Here is a 21,031-nt window from a genome sequence, read left to right on the forward strand (position 1 = left end):
AGTTCTTCACAGCCTGAGGAAGACCTCTGTGTAGCTGAAAAGCTGTAGTCTCCTACTATAATATAAGGCACATTTTCTAATCATTTCTTTGTTCTCGTGGCCCTTCTGGAGTTGTGGACACCAGATCTGGACACAGGTAGCACCAGTGCAAAATACAGAGGTAAAATAAACCCTCTACTCCTACTTGCGATTTCCCTCTGCAGTCCTCCAGGGCTCCTTTTGGCTACAGCGTCGCACTGGGAGTTCATGTTCAGCTGATTATCCACTGCAACGCCCAGTCCCTATTCCCCAGGATAGAACCCCCCATTCTGTAAGTATGACCGACATTCTTTGTACGTTTAGCTGTATTAAAACACATATCGTTTGCTTGTGCTTAATTTACCAAGCGATCCAAATTGCTCTGTATCAATGACCTGTCCTCTTCATTATTTACCACTCCCCCAATTTCGGTGTCATCTGCAAACTTTATCAGTGATGATTTTGTGTGTCTTCCAGGTCATTAAGAAACATGTTGAATAGTTTAGGGTCAAGAACCAATTCCTGCAGGACCCCACTAGAAACTTATGCATCTCATGATGATTCCTCATTCACAATTACATTTTGAGACCTATTGGTTAGCTAGTTTTTAATCCCTGTAATGTGCGCCATATTAAGGTTATATTGTACTGGTTCTTTTTTTTCCACAAAAATGTCGTGCAGTACCAAGTCAAATGCCTGACAGACGTCTAAGTGTGTAACATCCACACTATTACCTTTATCAACCAACCTTGTAATCTCATTTAAAAAAATCATGTTTGTGTAAGCAGAGTCAGGATGAGCTCTACCCTGACATCTGGTGGTGAATTATGGTGAGCGTGGAAAAGAATTTCAGAGGCTGATCATGCTTGCATAGGCACGCCCACTCCACCTAGCATAGCCCACGGCAGCCTAAAATGGTTACTTTCACAGCTGTGGGATCCCCAATTTCTTTGTTATTGGGGCAGGAGGAATAAAGTGTTGTCACCCTGATTAAGTAAATGAGGAACTACAAAACTGTTTTATGATAAAGGGTTTCACCATCAACTAAATAGCACTTGCTAGACAAGGGACATGGGTTCCAAAACCCAGTGAATTGAGAGAGGCTGTGGATAGGTATTTGTACCTGGTGGTGTGGGTGCCTTGTGTGAGCCAGAAGCACCAGTTCTACCTACTCCTCTCTCCACTGTGGAATATCAGAGCTGATTTTTGATTCCCTTAAGAATCTAGATACAGGTTACTGAGCTGAACTCACTTTGGGCTAATGGTGCACCAGCACTGGGGCTCCCCTACTGTGAGCTGAAATCACTAAAGAATGGGAATTGCTGAGCTGAGAGCACTGAGTACTGTGCCAACTAGTGGGGGAGCCTGAAGCAATACTGCAGAGCAGAGCAGCTGGCAGAGCAGAGTGGAGCAGTTTGTGGAGCCACAGAGTGAGTGGAGCTGAGCAGTTTGCAGGGATGGCTGGTGGAGCAGAGCAGCTGGCAGAGCGGAGCGGAGCGGAGCAGTTTGTGAGGACGGCTGCAGGAGCAGAGTGGAGTGGCTGGTAGAGCGGAGCAGTTCATAGAGAAGGCGGAAGCAGAACCCCACAGAGAGTCAGGGCAGTTTGCCTCGGACCACGTAAGGTGCCCCTTTCTACCCAGGCTGAGGCTGGGGGCGGGGGGGGGGGAACCTCTGCAGAGAGACTCTCGAACTCGGGGGCTGCACTGACCGGGGACAGAGACTTTTGGATTGCAGGACTTTCGGGACTGTGGGTGATCATTGGGTTGCTGGACTCTAGGGACATTTGGGGATTGGACTTTGGAGTCTTGGGGTAATTTTGGGGTTGCTGGACTCAAGAGCCCAGGGAAAAGGACACGGCCCAATTTCCTGGGGTGGGTCTTTGCTCACAGTTTGGTCTATGAACTCTTGTTGAGGTGTTTTCCCAATTTAATGCTTGTTGTTTATCTCATGTAATTAAACCTTTTCTGCTACACCGAGACTCTGTGCTTGCGAGAGGGGAAGTATTGCCTCTTCGAGGCGCCCAGGGGTGTGAGTAAGATTTTTCCCAGGTCACTGGGTGGGGGCTCGAGCTGGTTTTGCATTATGTTGTGGGGAAGGGACCCTTATGCAGTGGTGAGCTGCAGCCAGTTCGCACTGGATCGCGCAAACCGGTTGTTAAATTTAGAAGCCCGTTTAGAACCGGTTGTTCCTGGAGGAACAACTAGTTCCAAAAGGGCTTTTAATTTTAATAAAAGCTCTAGCAGCTCCCTGCCCTTCCCCCAGCCCCAGCTCACCTCACTCCGCCTCCTCTTCTCAACACTCCTCCGGCTTCTCCTCCCCCACCCCAGCTTTTCCACCAGGTGAGTTTGAGCTGGGGCGGGGGCGCCAGCGGGTGGAGGGCTCCAGGTGCCGTGCTGCCTGGCGAGGTCGGTGCCGGACCTTGGTTCCTGGGGCCTGGCGGCGCGGCGCAGCTCCTGGCCCCCGGGGTCCAGCTGCGACCTCGCCGGGCAGGGCAGCGCGGTGCAGCTCCTGTCCCGGCCCCCGGGTCCTGCCCGGCGGCGTGGCTCCTGTTCGGCCCCCGGGGTCCGGGCCGGGTGGCGCGGTTGCTGCCCTGGGGTCCGGTCCCCGGGGTCCGGGCCAGGCGGCGCGGTTCCTGTCCTGGGGTCCGGGCCGGGCGGCGTGGTTCCTGTCCTGGGGTCCGGGCCGGGCGGCGCGGTTCCTGTCCTGGGGTCCGGGCCGGGTGGCGCGGGTCCGGCCCAGCGGCGTGGCTCCTGTTCGGCCCCCGGGGTCCGGCCCGGCAGCGCAGTTCCTGCCCCAGGGTCTGGCCCCCGGGTCCGGCCCTGACGTCGGCTGGGTGGCTCCGATCCCAGCCCCAGCCCAGCTGGGCCCCCACCTCCAGGCAGCAGGGTAAGGGAGCAGGGAGCGGGTGTTGGATAGAGGGCAGGGGAGTTGGGGGGGTGGATTAGTGTCGGAGCGGTCAGAGGGCAGGGAACAGGGGGATTGAACGGGGGCAAGGGTCCCGGGGGACAGTCAGGAAGGAGCAGGGGTTGGATGGGGCGGTGGGGGGCAGTTAGGGGTAGGGATTCCAGGGACAGTCAGGGGACAGAGAGAAGGGGTGGTTGGATGGGGTAGGGGTCCCCGGGTGCCATCAGGAGTGAGAGAAGGGGTTGGATGGGGTGGCAGGGGGCAGACAGGGAAGGGGGGTGGATAGGGCATAGGTCCGGGGGGTGGGCCTGTCAAGGAACATGGGGGGGTTGGATGGGGCAGGAGTCCCCCGGGGGCATGACCCCTCCTGGGGTGAGGAGGAGGAGGGAACCGGTTGTTAGTATTTTGGCAGCTCATCACTGCCCCTATGTATTGAACCTGGCCCTTGCTGCTATCAATTCGGCCTGGCAGAAGGGTTACATTTGTTTTGCAGGACCTAAACCAATGCTGACTGGTATTAATTATATTACCCTCCTTGAATCCTTCACTCACTGAGTCCCGTATCAGCAGCCCCATTATCGTGCCCCGGATGGATGTCAGACTCACAGGCCTATATTCACTTGGGTCATCCCATTTACCCTTTTAAAAACAATTGGCATGACCTTAGCTTGCTTCTGGTCTTCTGGAACTTCCCCAGTGTTCCAGGACATATTGAAAATCCACATTAACAGTCCAGCGAGCTCCTCAGCCAGCTGTTTTAAAAACCTTGGATGTAAGTTATCTGGAGCTATTAATTTCAAAATGTCTGATTTTAGTAGCTGCTGTTTAACATCCTCCCGAGATACTAGTGGGACGGAAAGAGTGTTACCATCACCACATGATATGACGACATCCTCAGTTTTGTTCCCAAATACAGAGGAGAAATATTTATGGAACACTTCTGCCTTGTCCGCAGAATCCTGGCTGGAGAAAGGTGCCTCCCTTTCGTTGGCTGCTCAGGTGGCTCCCTATGCAGCATGCTGGCTTTTGAGAAACGCTTTCTTAGGTGCCGAACTCTCCCCTTACACGATACAAGGGAGCCTGGGTGCCTAATTTGGGGTGAATTGCACTAGGTGGCAGTGCAGCTAATAGTTACATGCTACAATGCTGAGTGTTTTGAGGCCAACTTCCTTTGTGGCAGAAGACCTGGATTCCGGTCCTGGTTCTGTCCCTTGCCCAAGGTCAGGCAAGTCACAGTCTTTCTTTGAGCCTCAGTTTCCCCACATGTAAAATGAGGATAATGATAGTGGCCTCTTTTGTAAAGTGCTTTGAGATCTATTGATGAAAGGCACTATAGAAGAGTTAGGTATTAGTCTTATGTTGTATTGTTACTAATCCACCTGTTATGCAGGGTCATCCAGGAGGACAGAGGGACTGTCAGGGTTCCATCCCCACTCTGAACTCTAGGGCAAAGACGTGGGGACCCACATGAAAGGTCCCCTAAGCTTATTTCTACCAGCTTAGGTTAAAAACTCCCCAAGGCACAAATCCTTCCTTGTACCTTGTATTAGGTAACGCTGCCACCACTAAGTGATTTAAACAAACATTTAGGGAGGGCCACTTGGAGCCCTCCCTTCCCCAAATATCCCACCCAAGCTCCTACACCCCTTTTCCTGGGCAGGCTTGAGAACAATCCCCCTTTCCTGGGGAGGCTTGAGACTATATCCTCACCAATTGGTACAGGTGAACACAGCCCCCAAACCCTTGGATCTTAAAACAACGAAAAATCAATCAGGTTCTTAAAAGAAGAATTTTAATTAAAGAAAAAAGGTGATAGGAGCACCTCTGTAAGATTAGAATGGAAGATAATCTCACAGGCAATCAGGTTCAAAACACAGAGAGTTTTCCTCTGGGCAAAACTTTAACGTTACAAAAAGAAAACCAGGAATACCCTCCCTCTCAGCACGGAGAAAATTCACAAGCCAAAATAAAAGTCAATCTAATGCATTTCCTTGCTAAATATTCCCTAACTGTACAGGAGTTGGGTTGCTTCCTTCTTTGATCTTGCTCCGGCTAAAGCCACACGGAACAGACAGAAGAAAAGCCTCTCCCCTTCTCCCCCCGTCCCACCCCCAGGTTTGAAAGTATCTTGTCCCCTTATTGGTCCTTTGGGTCAGGTGCCAGTCAGGTACTTGAGCTTCTTAACCTGTTACAGGTAAAAGAGGAATTAACCCTTTACAGGGTAAAGAGGGACTTTATGCTACCTTAGCTGTATGCTTATGACAGGGACCTTCTTAGCCTGAAATTGTTTGACTCTATAAAACCAATGTTCAGCCCCCCAAACTCCCTAAAGAAATCTTTTCTCTGCCTGACACTTTGCCCGTGGAGTCATCAGCCAGATAGGAACACTACTGGGAACAGAAAAGTTTATGGTTGATCAAATGAGGCAGTAAGATAGTAAAATAGGAGATTAGAACAGGTTTCCAAAAACTGACTAAGCCTCTTGCTGTAGAAGCTCCCCCTGGTATTCTTGGACCCTCTGACAACAAGCCCCATTTCTGGAATATTGTTCAAGCTGCTCTGCTGTGTGCTCGGAGACCAGCCTGGTGTGCAAAGTTGGTCTGATGTGACCTTCCACCACCTCCAGGCTAGTGACAATGGGAAGTCGGTCTGAGCACAGACCAGTGTGTAGCAGCTAAAGCTGTGCTGGCACAAGGAGGCTTTGGGGATTTGAGCCAAACTGCCTTTCCAAGTATTTCCAAGAACACATTGTGAGCATAACACTTGGTATTTTGGGGTTTGCATTTATAATAGAGCTCCAATTAGAAAAAAAGAACCCAAACTCTGCTCAGAGGCAGACGATCCTGTCTTTCTGAACAAGGAAAATGAGCATTTTACTGACACCAGCATTGAAAAGAACCCCCATTGAAGTCCTTGAAAGCCAGCAGAGCATTGATGGCTCCCAGACTAACGTCGGCACTGGCTCCCTTCCAACAAGCTGGAGTTTCGGTTGCTCAGAACCAACAGGGGAAGATGGCCGTTCTGTTAACCCATTAGAGACTGCAGCTATACAACACGATTCAGGCAGCATTTCCAGTAAGGGGGTGTGGCTGGGAATAGTCCTAAATGGACTGAAATTCTACTTCCTTCTATACTTGTAGTCTCCTGCAAAGGCAGTGGGGCAGAGGAGGAGGGGGCAGGAACCCAGGGGTAGCACTTTCAGGCTTTGGCTGCTGTCCTTTTCCAGATACAGCTGGTTGGATTTACTTTACCAAACAATTAGAAGAGGGGGAGGTCCTTTTTAATGACCTCTCCCTACCCCTGCATTGCTATTTACTTCCACTCACCTCTTTAAGCAGTTGGTGCAATGAAAGCAGCATCGTCTTATATGGGCAAATAATCAAATAAATACTGAATAATTTCCTCCCAGCATATTCTGGGTTTCACTGAATAGTGATTTGATAAGTAGTATTTGGCCAGTGCCCCTGGTGACATGCAGACATTTCTCATCCTGTGAGTCCCAAAGCAGTGAGCACCGGTTCTTCCCACCACAGAAGGCTGTCATGGAGACGTCTCAGGGCCTGGACTGTCTTGGGCCTGTTCTACACTACGCGTTTAAACCGAATTTAGCAGCGTTAAACCGATTTAACCCTGCACCCGTCCACACAACGAGGCCCTTTATATCAATATAAAGGGCTCTTTAAACCGATTTCTGTACTCCTCCCCAACGAGAGGAGTAACGCTGAAATCGGTATTGCCATGTCGGATTAGGGTTAATGTGGCCGCAAATCGACAGTATTGGCCTCCGGGCGCTATCCCACAGTGCAACATTGTGACCACTCTGGAAAGCAGTTTGAACTCGGATGCACTGGCCAGGTAGACAGGAAAAGCCCCGCGAACTTTTGAATTTCATTTCCTATTTGGCCAGCATGGAGAGCTCATCAGCACAGGTGACCATGCAGAGCTCATCAGCACCGGTAACAATGCAGTCTCCAGAGAATCGAAAAAGAGCTCCAGCATGGACCGCACGGGAGGTACTGGATCTGATCGCTGCATGGGGAGAGGATTCCGTGCTAACAGAACTCCGTTCCAAAAGACGAAATGAAAAAACATTTGAAAAAATTTCCAAGGCCATGATGCAGAGAGGCCACAGCAGGGACTCAGTACAGTGCCGTGTGAAAGTTAAGGAGCTCAGACAAGGCTACCAGAAAACCAAAGAAGCAAACGGAAGGTCCGGGGCAGGGCCGAAAACATGCCGCTTCTACGCTGAGCTGCATGCAATTCTCGGGGGGTCCGTCACCACTACCCCACCCCTGTCCGTGGATTCCGATGTGGGGGTGGTAATCGCAGCCATGGCTGAGGATTCTGTGGACGCGGAAGAGGAGGAGGAAGAGGAGGACAAGCTTGTAGAGAGCACACAGCACTCCGTTCTCCCCAACAGCCAGGAGCTTTTTCTCACCCGGACGGAATTACCCTCCCAGCCCTCCCAAGCCACTATCCCACACAATGAAGCCATGGAAGGGACCTCTGGTGAGTGTACCTTTGTAAATATAAGACATGGTTTAAAAGCAAGCATTTTTTAATGATTAATTTGCCCTGAGGACTTGGGATGCATTCGCGGCCAGTACAGTTACTGGAAAAGTCTGTTAACATGTCTGGGGATGGAGCGGAAATCCTCCAGGGACATCTCTATGAAGCTCTCCTGGAGGTACTCCAAAAGCCTTTGCAGAAGGTATCTGGGCAGGGCAGCCTTATTCCGTCCTCCATGGTAGGACACTTGACCTTGCCATGCAAGTAATCTGGTATCATTGCATGACAAAGCCTAGCTGCGTATGGTCCCGGTGTTTGCTGGCATTCAAGCAACATCCGTTCTTTATCTCACTGTGTTATCCTCAGAGAGAGTGATATCGTTCATGGTAACCTGGTTGAAATTCAGGAATTTAATTAAGGGGACAGAGATGGCCATTCCTACTGGGCTGTTTGCCTGTTGCTTAAAAGAAATCCTTCCTTGCAGGTAGCCAAGCAGGGGGAAGTGGGGGGTGATTGGCGCTGAGCTTTTTTGTGTTTGGCTAGCAGGGATCTTCCCTGCTACCAGCCACGTGGTGGGGGGGGAAGAGGGGTGTTTAGCAGTGATCTTCCATGATACCAGCCACACGGTGGGGGGAGGAGTAAAGCGATCATCCCAGAGATTTGGATGCGGGGGTGGTTTCTGCTGCTGCATGTTAACAGGAAAGAAGCAGCACTGAACGGGCTTTGCTTGGTATTTGGGAAAGGAGGGCACTGTGTATATGAAGGCTGCAGAAGCTGAAAGACAATGACTTACCATGGCCGCATGCAAGCTGAATTCTGCTGCCCGGACCTGAGTCTGTGAGATCTCTAACATCAGAGCCACAGGCACTCAATATTAAGAAGCAAAATGCAACCTTGTAGTGAAATCACAGGTGCTATGTAAGATGAATAGTGTTGTTCACCATGAAAGAGTATAAGCATTGTTCTGTAAAATGTATCTTTTTAAATACTTCTCTCCCTTTTTTCCCTCCCTCATGCAGCTGCAAATTTTTCAAGCCTCCCTACTCCATCCCGAAGGCTATCTCAGATAAGGCGGCGGAAAAAAAAGATGCGAGACGAAATGTTCTCGGAAATCATGGAAGTGACCCGCAATGAAAGACCTCATCTGAATGAGTGGAAGGACGTGGTATCAAATTACAGGAAAGATGCCAGTGAACGTGAGGACAGGAGGGTGCTCGAGATGAGCGGTGGTGGCAGGAAGATCAGAGGAGGCATGATACAACGCTGGGGCTGCTGCGTGATCAAACTGACATGCTCCGGCGTCCGGTGGAGCTTCAGGAACAGCAGCAGGATCACAGAGTGCCACTGCAGCCCCTGTGTAACCACCCTCACCATGTTCCATATCCTCCTCACCCAGACATGTAAGAACGCATGGGGGGAGGCTCTGTGCACCCGCCCACTCCACCCCCGTGGACAGCCCAACCAAAAGGCTGTCATTATTTTGAAATATTTTAGTGGCCTTTTCCTTCCCTCCTATCATCCTCCCAAACCACACCCGGGCTACCTTCTCAGTTCTCTCCCTCTTTTTATAATGAATTAATAAAGAATACATGATTTTTAAATGATAGTGATTTTATTTCCTTAAACAAGCTGTAATTGAAGGGGGAGGGTGGGTTGCTTACAGGGAATGAGTCTATCAAGGAGGGGTGGGGTTCATCAAGGGGAAACAAACACAGCAGTCACACCGTACCCTGGCCCGTGATGAAACTTGTTTTCAAAGCTTCTAAGGTAAGGTAATGGTAATAATTGGAGATATACCAATCTCCTAGAACTGGAAGGGACCTTGAAAGGTCATCTAGTCCAGCCCCCTGCCTTCACTAGCAGGACCAATTTTTGCCCCAGATCCCTAAGGATGCACACCACTTCCTGGTGTGCTCTTCTAATTGTCCTGGTGTCTGGCTGCGCATAATCAGCGGCCAGGTGATTTGCCTCAGCCTCCCACCCCGCCATAAAGGTCTCCCCCTTACTCTCACAGAGATTGTGGAGCACACAGCAAGCAGCAATAACAAAGGGGACATTGGTTTGGCTGAGGTCTGAGCGAGTCAGTAATGTGCACCAGCACCTTTAAACGGCCAAAGGCACATTCTACCACCATTCTGCACTTGCTCAGCCTGTAGCTGAACAGCTCCTGACTACTGTCCAGGCTGCCTGTGTATGGCTTCATGAGCCATGGCATCAAGGGGTAGGCTGGGTCCCCCAGGATAATGACAGGCATTTCAACATCCCCAACTGTTATTTTTCTGGTCTGGGAAGTAATTCCCTTGCTGCAGCTGTTTAAACAGAGTAGTGTTCCTGAAGACGCGAGCGTCATGAACCCTTCCCGGCCATCCCACGTGGATGTTGGTGAAACGTCCCTTGTGATCCACCAGTGCTTGCAGCACCATTGAAAAGTACCCCTTGTGGTTTATATAGTGGGTTCCCTGGTGCTCTGGTGCCAAGATAGGGATATGGGTTCCATTTATCGCCCCACCACTGTTAGGGAATCCCATTGCAGCAAAGCCATCCACTATGACCTGCACATTTCCCAGAGTCACTACCTTTCGTAGCAGCAGCTTAATGATTGCTTTGGCTACTTGCATCACAGCAGCCCCCTCAGTAGATTTGCCTACTCCAAATTGATTCCCGACTGACCGGTAGCTGTCTGGCGTTGCAAGCTTCCAGAGGGCTATTGCCACTCGCTTCTCAACTGTGAGGGCTGCTCTCATCTTGATATTCTGGCGTTTCAGGGCAGGGGAAAGCAAGTCACAAAGTTCCATGAAAGTGCCCTTACGCATGCGAAAGTTTTGCAGCCACTGGGAATCGTCCCAAACCTGCAAAACTATGCGGTTCCACCAGTCTGTGCTTGTTTCCCGGGCCCAAAATCAGCGTTCAATGGCTAGAACCTGCCCCGTTACCATCAGGATCTCCAAAGCGCAGGGGCCCGCGGTTTGAGAGAATTCTGTGTCCATGTCCTCATCACTCTTATCGCCGCGCTGCCGTATCCGCCTCCTCCTCACCTCGGTTTGAAGGTCCTGGTTCAGCATAGACTGCATGAGAATGCGTGAGGTGTTTACAACATCCATGATCGCTGTCTTGAGCTGAGCAGGGTCCATGCTTGCTGTGCTATGGCGTTTGCACAGTTCACCCGGGAAAAAAGGCGCGAAACGGTTGTCTGCTGCTTTCACAGAGGGAGGAGTGAGGCTGTACCCAGAACCACCCGCGACAATGTTTTTTGCCCCATCAGGCACTGGGATCTCAACCCAGAATTCCAAGGGGCGGGGGAGACCGCGGGAACTATGGGATAGCTACCCACAGTGCAACGCTCTGGAAATCGACACTAGCCTCAGTACATGGACACACACCGCCGAATTAATGTGCTTAGTGTGGCCACGTGCACTCGACTTTATACAATCTGTTTTACAAAACCGGTTTATGTAAAATCGGAATAATCCCGTAGTGTAGACATACCAAGGGCCTCGTTGTGTGGATGGGTGCAGGGTTAAATCGGTTTAACGCTGCTAAATTTGGTTTAAACGCGTAGTGTAGACCAGGCCTTGGTCGCTAACAGGTCCCTACCTGTGTTTTTAATGGTCTCCAGGAGGCTTTGGTCACGGATGAAGCACCTGGGTGAACTGAATGATTTTGTTTACAAGGCTATCCTTGGATGACTTGGCAGCCTGTAGAAATTTCAGCATCTGTCAAGCCCTCCAGATCCAGGGCGTCTAGCTGTGTAATGGCCTCATGGCAAACTGATTAAACCAGTGCACTTGGGTCTCCCTGTATCAGCCGGCCACAACTGTTTCACTTCCTGTACAAGTACAGGGGAAACTGGAGCGCCGCTCGTTGTGTGTGTGATGATAAATACTGGGCTCCGTAGTGTGCACTGTGCGGGTGTGACACCAGCATTAATAACGTGTCATGTGCTGTACAGCTTCATTGACTGCAATTGTTCCTTCTTGCACCCACTTGCTCCTGGCCCCGGCCAGACCAGATATTCTAGCTTTTCCTAGACCAGAAGATGCATTCTTCTCAGGGACAGGTGGTGTCTCACTGCTGCTTGCTCCATTGACTTTCAGGTCTATAAGGGCTAGGAACGCCCAGGCCATACAAAGTGCTGGGGAAAGGAGCCAAGAGTTAGATTCACAAGGAGGACTGAGGGTACATCTACACTGCAAAAAAACAGACCCCAAAAATCCATGGCAACGAGTCTCAGAGCCCAGGTCTACGGAGCTCATGCTATGGGACTAACAATAGAGGTGTAGACATTCCTCCTCGGGCTCTGAGTCCCAGCCCCCCTTGCTGGGTTTCAGGCCCTGAGCACCAGCCTGAGTGGGAATGTTTGACCTGCTATTTTTCACGCTGTAGCATATGCCCCTTGAGCTCGAGTCAGTTGATCTAGACTCAGACTTGCTGCCATGAGGGTTTGTTGCAGTGTGGACGTATCTCCAGGTGCCCTGCTGCCCCGATCCCTGAGGAATGCCTGGGGAGAGGTGAGCACCTGGAAAAGGATTCCCAGAAGCCAGCAGTAAATGCTGAGCAGAGGGGCGAGGCTTAAGCCCCACCCATCCCCTCAAAGGGAGTTAGACACGGAATTTAATTATTAATACCCAACAAGAGAGGTTGAAAAGAGCCACCTGCGAATGCCCCATAGCCTGGGGGTCAGGACCCGAGGCAGGAGTTTAAAGCCCTGCTCAGCAGTAGGCAGAGTGGGAATTGGAACCTGCATTTTCCACCTCCTGGGTCAGGCTCTGACCATTGGGTTATAGCATGTGTGCACATGTGCATGTGTGTGTTTTGTGGGGTTAAGCATGTGCTAGGCAGCCCTGCTGGATCAGGCCCACCAGACAAGCTAGGCAGGGGAATACCTCACTGGTAAATCCCAGGGGGCTTAGGTGTGCAGGTGCTGAGCTGCTTGGGTATCAGGACTCCGGCGCTGTGTGTCCTGAGCATGCTAATGGTGGAAAGAGAGGGGCTTGTAGGGTTAGGTGGCAGCTGAGTGGGGGTTTGGGGAATGACAGTGGTACCTCAATGTTGGACTTAGACATCTAAGTCTGCCTTGTGAATCTAGCCCCAAGTTACTGGCCCTGGTGACTGAAATCTTCTCTGTGCACACAGCAGGTGCCAAACGAGATAGACAGGGACACCTGGCCCCTCAGGAGAGGGTGGTGAAAGGCAGAGGCCACTCAAGCCAATCTGCTGCCCTAGCCAAAAACATCAGTGTGTCACCTCCCTCCTATTCCCTTAGAGAAAGTGACTAGAGAAGTGTTATTTACCCCTTCCCATAACACAAGAACCAGGGGACACGCAGTGACATTACTAGGCAGCAGGTTTAAAACAAACACAAGGAAGTATTTCTTCACACAGTGCACAGTCACCCTGTGGAACTTGTTGCCAGCAGATGCTGTGAAGGCCAAAAGTATAACTCGGATCAAAAAAGAACTAGATACGTTCATGGAGGATAGGTCCATCAGTGGCTGGTCAGGGATGCAACCCCATGCTCGGAGCATCCCTAAATCTCTGACTGCTAGAAGCTGGGACTGGATGACAGGGGTTGGATCATGCAACAAATTGCCCTGTTGTGCTCTCTCCCCCTGAAGCATCTGGCATTGGCCACTGTTGGAAGACAGGATATTGGGCTAGAAGGACCCAGTATGGCCATTCTTATGTTCTTAGAAGTTTGTGGGAGGGACCTGCACTGCACCCCATCCACCATCTGCCACTCTCCTCTGGACTCAACCACCCCTAGGGCTAGGGACCTGCTCCCCATCTGCTCCCTATAACCCTCCATCCCCTAGGGCTAGGGACCCCGCCCAACCACAATGCTTTCCCCTGGAGCCGCTCAACTCAACCACAGTAGGACCTGGACACCCTATGCCCTCCTCAGTCCGCCCCCCCACCTCATCCTAGCCCTCAAACCTGCAACCCGCATGCCCGCAGTCAGACCTCCGCACCTTTCCGGATGAGTTCCTTGCTGCCGGGCTGGTAGCACAGGATGGCTACAGTGAGAGTCCAGGCAGCATGTGGGGCAGGGCCAGAGGTTGCCTAGGCAGCAGAGCCCTTGGGGGCTGGGTTTAGAGTGGCAGATGCAAGCTGGGGACCAACAAGGAGCTGAGCAGGTCACTCCCCTTGTGGCTGAAGCCCCGACGGCGCTCGCTGTGCCACCAGGAGCAGCCCCGATCCACTTAGTGCCAGAGCCAAGGCTGTGATCCTACCTGGGAATGGAGCAGCTGGGGAGAGGGTGAGATTGCCACCCTGGCATCCGGGCAGGGGGCTGCTTCTTGGAGCCCCATCTGGCAGCCCTCCCCTCAGCCCCCACCACGCCTGGAAGGAACCGGGGGAGATCCTGGAATCTGCCCCCCTCAGAAATCTGTCACCCTACGCAGCTGCCTAGCGTCTAGACTAGAGTGGCCTCTGGTGGAAGGGCTGTTTGAGCAAGATCACACGATGAGGTGAGGCAGCCATGAGCATTTCAAGAGAAATTGATGTAAAATGATAAGGATTAACATGTATCTCCATGTTTGTTTGTAATAACAGGAATCAGAGACATGATATGGATAGACTGACAGCATGGCCACTGGAGATGATGATTATGACCCCTATCCACGCCCTCGCCCCCAACAGGTCTCCTGGGACTCCCTCGCCTATCTAACCCCCGCCCCTGTTCCCCATCCCCTGACCCCCTCTCCCCCCCACAGAACCTCCACCCCATCCAACCGCCCCCTGCTCCCTATCCCCTGACTGCCCCCTGGGACCTCCAGCTCCCCGCCCCCTTACCATGCCGGAGCCAACCACGCTGCCGCACTGCCCGGCCGGAGCGGCAGGCCAGAGTGCTGGTGGCGCGGTGCGCTGGGGCTGCGGGGGATGGAGGGCAGCAGGGGAGCTAGCCTCCCCAGCCGGGAGCTCAGGGTCCGGGCAGGATGGTCCCACAGGCCGGATGTGGCCCGCGGGCTGTAGTTTGCCCACCCCTGCTATAGAAAGTAAGGGACAGAGCTGTAAAGAAGCCGTTATGACCAATATTGTTAGGGCTGTAAAACATTGACAATCGCTTGTCAGGTTAGTTCTTTGACAACCAGGTAACCTGTGTAATAGACAAACCCATTCAACGCCACCACGATCTTATGTCTTAGGGGTACACAAAAGCATTTCACCGGCTTAGACACATTTCTTCTAAATCAAATGTGGCAAAGCCTCTAAATATTATGGTCACAGCCTGCAAACCGAACGGGCTTATCTGGAGCACTGAAACTTTGTAACTAAAGGTATCAAAATGATCAGGAAGCTAGAAGCTGCAGAATCGCTTTTGAAATAAAGATGGACCAAAATAAATACAGTCACTTTGGGTCAGTGGTTCTCAAGCAGGGGTGCGCCTACCCCATGGGCTATGCAAAGGTCTTCCCGGGTTTACATCAACTCATCGAGAGATTTGCCTAGTTTTACAACAGGCTACATGAAAAACACTAGCAAATTAAAATGTAATACAGACAACAACTTGTTTATGCCGCTCTATAGACTATATCAATTTTTCTCAACCTGTGGGGCTGTGATTTATTTTAGAATTATGTGGTAAAAATGAGACGTCAGCAATGTTTCAGAAATAGTGCGGCTGTGACACTTCTGTATCTTTATGTCTGATTTTGGAAGCAAGTCGTTTTTAAGTGAGGTGAAACTTGGGGGACGAAAGACAAATCAGCCTCCTGAAAGGGGGAGAGTCGTCTGGAAAGGTTGAGAACCACTGCATTAGGTGGCCAACTTACATTTTGGTTTCTACCTGAAATGATTTTTAATTTTTTAAAATTTTTCAGAATTGCCAGCAAACTGAAAAATCCATGATTCACCCAGTTCTACTTAGCACCCTAGTCCGTGGTCAGCGAGGTGCAATGAGAATAAAGAGCATGTCCCTTCCCGTCTGGTGAGTGGAACCTGGGTGAAAGGCAGGGACCCTGGTTCCCACGCCATACGGAAACACCTCCTGCTGCTTGTGAGCAGGGGGGCTGGAATGAGGGGTGCAGCAGCACCCCCTGGCTTGAGGTAGTAATAACGACCAAGTACCTGCTTTCTCCTGGGCATGTGTTTGCCTTGCATTGGAGCCTGATTGTGGTAACGTCGCTGCCCTTTGCACTGCACCTCTCTGTTGGATACATTATGGAGAAACACAGCTGGCTCTTTTAAAAGGATTCACAAACCTCTGCACTCAAGTTGCTTAAAGAAACACAGAGGAGTGTTATTTTCCAGAAAATAAAAAAAGAAAAAAGAAAAGTTGCACCAGAAAGACTTGAACTCACAACCCTTCATCTCAATAGTCTGACTTTGTCACCCCCCTGCAATATGTTGCAGAGAGAGAAGCTCGCCATGGAGCTGAGTAAGGCCGATAGACCTAACTTGTATCTGACAAATGCCCCAGGATTTTCTCAGTGTGTAGTGTATAGGAATAGGGTCAGGTACATTTAAATAGTTTTACATATCTAATAATAGTTCTTTTAGATAGTTTTAAATATCTAATAGACATATTAGATGGCAGCTACTGGCACCTTTCAGCCGAACACTCTGTAGCAATCCCAATAGCAGAGTAGTAAGAAGGACATGTCATTAACTATATGAGCTGGAGTAGACGCTCGGAGAGCTAATTGAATTGTTCATCTTGCTTTGATTAAAAACCAATTGATTCAGAAAGAAAAATCAGACTTCAAAACCACCCCTTTTGGCAGCTTTGTCACTGGATTGTCTGCCTTTCCTTTGTACGCCTTTTGGAAGAAACCTACAGCAGTGCAGCCGGATGGCTGCTCCTTTTGTAGTGTTTCCTAGTTATACCCGGGGAGTGTTTGCTTCAGAGCATGTTATAAGTTTTCAGCCTCACTGACCTTGTTGGAGTTTACTGATGGCAAATCTGCTGGGACATGAACACTGCCACTAGCTCCTGGGAAAGGCTAAAGTCCACATTTACAAAAGACTCCTGGAGCTCAGGGGAAAGCTCTCTAAGCCCCAGAAAAGGAGATCTAACCTTACCTCTTCTGCGTGCTGTTTAAATGCCCGTACAATGTATTTAGTTTTGACAAAGGCCATGAAATCCAACCCAGAAGGCAGCTAGAGAAGAACTGCTGAAACTACCCCTTAGTCTTAAAATAACCTAGCAGAGAGTTTATGCGGACATTACAGCAGGCCCACACCCCACATCACCAACCAACCAAAGGTTGTTTTTAAAGTCATAAGACACGTGTAGCACATAATCAGCAATAACCCAAATGTAGGTGAATAAACTGAAGAATACAGTTTAGATATTAGCATCCAAGTATTCGGGTACATCACGCATGAGAAGTTATATGGTGGAAAGCAAATAGTGACGATTGTCCCTCCTAATGATCACATCAGTCCAAAAAGTTTTGACTTTTGGGTGTTCTCAAATCATAGCCCTAGGGAAACAGTGACAGAATTCCCATTGCCTTCTGTCACAGGTCAGGACAACTGCACCTGTACTCCCCTCTATGGTACACCACGGCACCCACACTCAGGCTGACAGGTACCCAGATGTTGCCCTTCTTGGGTGGAGACCCGTGAGTCATTCCCTTCTGACCAGGGTATTTCCAGGCCAAACAGTTCCCTGCCTTCATTGTTTTATTCCCAGCAGAGTCTGCCTAAGCAGGCCTGCTTGTCTTCTCTTCAGAGATGTTTAATAGGTGTAATTGCTACAGTTATAAGATACCTACCAGCACTTCCTATGCAAGCCTGTTTTATTCTTAAGGTAAAAGCAAAAGTTGTGCACCCAGGAGTCAGAGCTTGAGCGTGGAATGTGATGAGTTCTGTGCTGCTAACAACTTCTGCCCTTGGGGCAGGGAGTTGGTTATAAACAGAGGCAGGTGATTAAGATAACAAAAGGCTTGTCATTAAATTAAATTAAGGATCCCTAGATTATCCTGAAAACATTCCCAGGCATTCCAGTTAAAAGATAGGAAACAAAGGGTAGGGATAAATGGTCCATTTTCAGAATGGAGAGAAGTAAATGTAGTTTCCCGCCAGAGGCTTGTACTGGTCTGGGATCAGGGCTGTTCAACATATTCATAAATGATCTGCAAAAAGGGACAAACAGCGAGGTGGCAAAGTTTGCAGATGATGCAAAATTATTCAAGATAGTTAAGTCCAAAAGAGACTGCAAAGAGTTACAAAGGGATCTCACAAAACTGGGTGACTTGGCAACAAAATGACAGATGAAATTCAGTGTTAAATGCAAAGTAGGCACATGGCAAAATGTAATCCCAACAATACATACAAAATGATGGTGCCTAAATCAAGAAAGAGATCTTGGAGTAATGTGTAGTACTCTGGGAGCACTATGTTTCCAGAGTACTGCAAATGTATAAGGATCCTTCTCACTGTGCCTGTATCATCCTGAACTGCGGAATGCTCATTCTCCTGCTTCAGAAGACAAAAGTTATCTCCAATAATCACTGGACAGACCCAGCTGAATAACGTAGCTGTCCTTAACGTGCATCAAAATAATACCAGGGAACCTAGATGTAAATAAGATGCTGACAGTTTCATCCAGAAAGCTACAGTGAGACATAATGTCTTTAAACTGGGCTGTTAGTGAAGACAGCTTGCAGGTGACTGCAATGATCTTAATATTCTGTAATTCATGATAATGTAATTATGTAGTTCAGAACAATTGAATCACTATTAAAAAAGTAAAGATACCAACGATAGACACATTCAGTAACTAGAATATGAAAGAAATGTATAAATATGCTGAAAATAGCCTCCCCCAAAACTGAGAGAGTGCCTCCCCACCCTCCCCAAAGACACACACCTCTTCAAAAGCTCCCACTGGCAAAAACAAAAATCAGTACCTATAACTCTGGTTCTCCATCTTCTAGTAGGTCCCAAAGCACCACCCGTCCTTCACTTTCTTTCTACTTGCACCATACAAATGGACCTTTCCTTTAAAAATGTTGAACACACTACCCGGAGGTGACTAGCAGGCCCAAACCATGCCCTGGATAAGAAAGAAGTTACAATCTCATTCAGTTTGTGTTGATTTGTTTCAGTGAGTGTAATGTGTAATTGAATAAAGTGTTAATCCTGTGCTCTAATTGATAACATGCTGGAAGTACTGGCCCAGATGTGGAAAGCATGATGTGTACCGTACACCCAATTAAATAAAAGCTTGAGGGTGCTTGGCATGTACAGATCTGAACAGGCAGCATCTGTGGAGAATTAAGGCATCTGGAAATCCATCATGGGTTTGGGAGGACACCCCTTTCTGAAGGATGGATGAGCAGTTTTACCCAGAGTTTATCCATCACACAAATAGTATCCAACCTTGGCTGCTTTTGCTTTTCCATTGCAGCCATCTCATTGTGGTTCCAGCAACAATTAATAAGGCTCCGCTGCAGCTGCCTTTCTCCTCTGCCATTCCTTTTGAATAAAGTAATGTCGGGGTTTGTTGGTGCCAGAAAAATAAATGGGTCTGAACAAAATGACTGAGCCCCAGTTGACCGGAGGGAAGTAGTGCAACTCCTTCTTATAGAGGGCAGGTTGGACAGAGGCTGCTCTCACCGTTCACATCCTTAGTGACTTGATGGAATTACTGGGGCACAATGGGGAGCAGAGTTTGTGGACATCGCTGACGATGAACCCACAATGGCCTGTGATCACCCCTCTTTGTGAGTGCAGCAGCCAGCATGACCCCACTTGAACTGTGTCATTCTAGAATAAATGGGCACACCTGGCAACAAGCCATTACATGAAGGAAACACACCTGGGAGAACCTGCAATCAATAAATCTCCGCATGAGCTCAGACATGGCTGGGATCTTACTCGGTTACAATCAGTTAGAGATATTGGCCCTTGATGCTGTTTAAGAACAAAGTCACGAGGTGGTGGCAATTTTGGGATTCTGTTTGTTTTACGTCATATTCATATATGATAGGAGTCACTGGAAGTGTCTGGCCTCTGGAAGGAAATAGCTGGTGTCGTCTTTGCGGTATAAATCAAATTCATTAGTAGTTCAAATCGCCTGCAAATAAGCACACATAATGAATGAGTGTCCAGTCACTGTAAGTGCTGGAGATCCTATGCCTATTCCCTCTTTGTGATGGGATCCCTGGCGTACAACCTGGAACCATGGGACCGCTGGGCCCCCTTAACTCTCCAGCCTGGGCCATCTCTCACAATGGTATGCCAGTGACAAACAGCAACCCCCTCCAGGTGCTGTTATCTCTTAGCCATCTCAAGCAGCTCACAGTTCTCAACACAGATCCCCTTCCCAGCCCTGGTCCAATCTCCCCAGTTCAAAGTCTTTGTCTTCCAGATGTTGAGATGGGGGAGGAGAGAGAACAAGTGATTATGTCACTGTCCCTCTTTTATACTTCCTTCCAGCTGCTAGAAAGATGTTTGCTGTGATGTGTGGGTCAGGCAGTCCCCACGGCGTATGTGCCCTCTCTAAGGAGCCTCTGGAAGAATGGATTCCTCTTGATGGGACTTTAATGCCTGCCTGGCCAGTGATAGTTGCCCCTTTGTCTTTACTTAAAGGCCAGCTCTGGGCATAGAATCATAGACTAACAGGGTTGGAGGAGACCACAGGCGGTCATCTAGTCCAACCCCCTGCTCAAAGCAGGACCAACCCCAACTAAATCATCCCAGCCAGGTTTTGTCAAGCCGGGCCTTAAAAACCTCTAAGGAAGGAGATTCCACCACCTCCCTAGGTAACCCATTCCAGTGCTTCACCACTCTCTGAGTGAAAAAGTTTTTCCTAATATCCAACCTAGACCTCCCGCACTGCAACTTGAGACCATTACTCCTCGTTCTGTCATCTGCCACCACTGAGAACAGCCAAGGTCCATCCTCTTTGGAACCCCCTTCAGGTAGCTGAAGGCTGCTATCAAATCCCCCCTCACTCTTCTCTTCTGCAGACTAAACAAGCTGAGAAACAGTGAAATTCAAGTGCCATGTACAAAGCCCACTTAGCTGTCTGGGGTTGGAGACCCAGAATCCTGCCTGCTCCATCCCAGCTGGTTGGTATAAACAGGTGAATGGGAACATGATCAGAGTTAGGGGGATGACTCCCAGTGCAGTCCAGGTGCTGCAGTACCAGCTCTGACCCACTGCAACCCCCTCCCTGTGGGGCTTGTGACCGGCCATGCAGCTCTCTGGCTCTGCCAGCATGCCCTGGGCCTCGGCCTGCACATACTCCATTGGCAGGCTGCAGAGTCCCCCTGGCCCCACGGCAGTAAGACTGCAGGGATTACTCTGCTTTTTAGCCCTTCTTCACCACTGCGGGAAGAGCCAGCGAGCTCAGGACCACGGATGCCCAGAGGCCTTAACTATGGAGCAGCAAATGAAAATTCTTCAGACCAAGAAAAATGCTGTTGCTGGACCCCTGGTTAAGTGCCTCTGTTTGGACCTGGCTTTTGCACACCTTGCTTAGGCAAAGCTCCCATTGACTTCTGAGGCCCTTGTCGTGGGATCCTGTCGCTGCTCTGCGTCTCCTGGCTCCACAGCACAAACAGTGCCCAGCATTGGGTGTAACGCCAGGTCTTTCTCTACAAGAGGTGGGTGTGACTAAGACCTGCTCTGCAATGGGCCAGGCCTC

This window comes from Mauremys mutica, chromosome 18 (genome assembly GCF_020497125.1).
Source record: "Mauremys mutica isolate MM-2020 ecotype Southern chromosome 18, ASM2049712v1, whole genome shotgun sequence".
Lineage (NCBI taxonomy): Eukaryota > Metazoa > Chordata > Testudines > Geoemydidae > Mauremys > Mauremys mutica.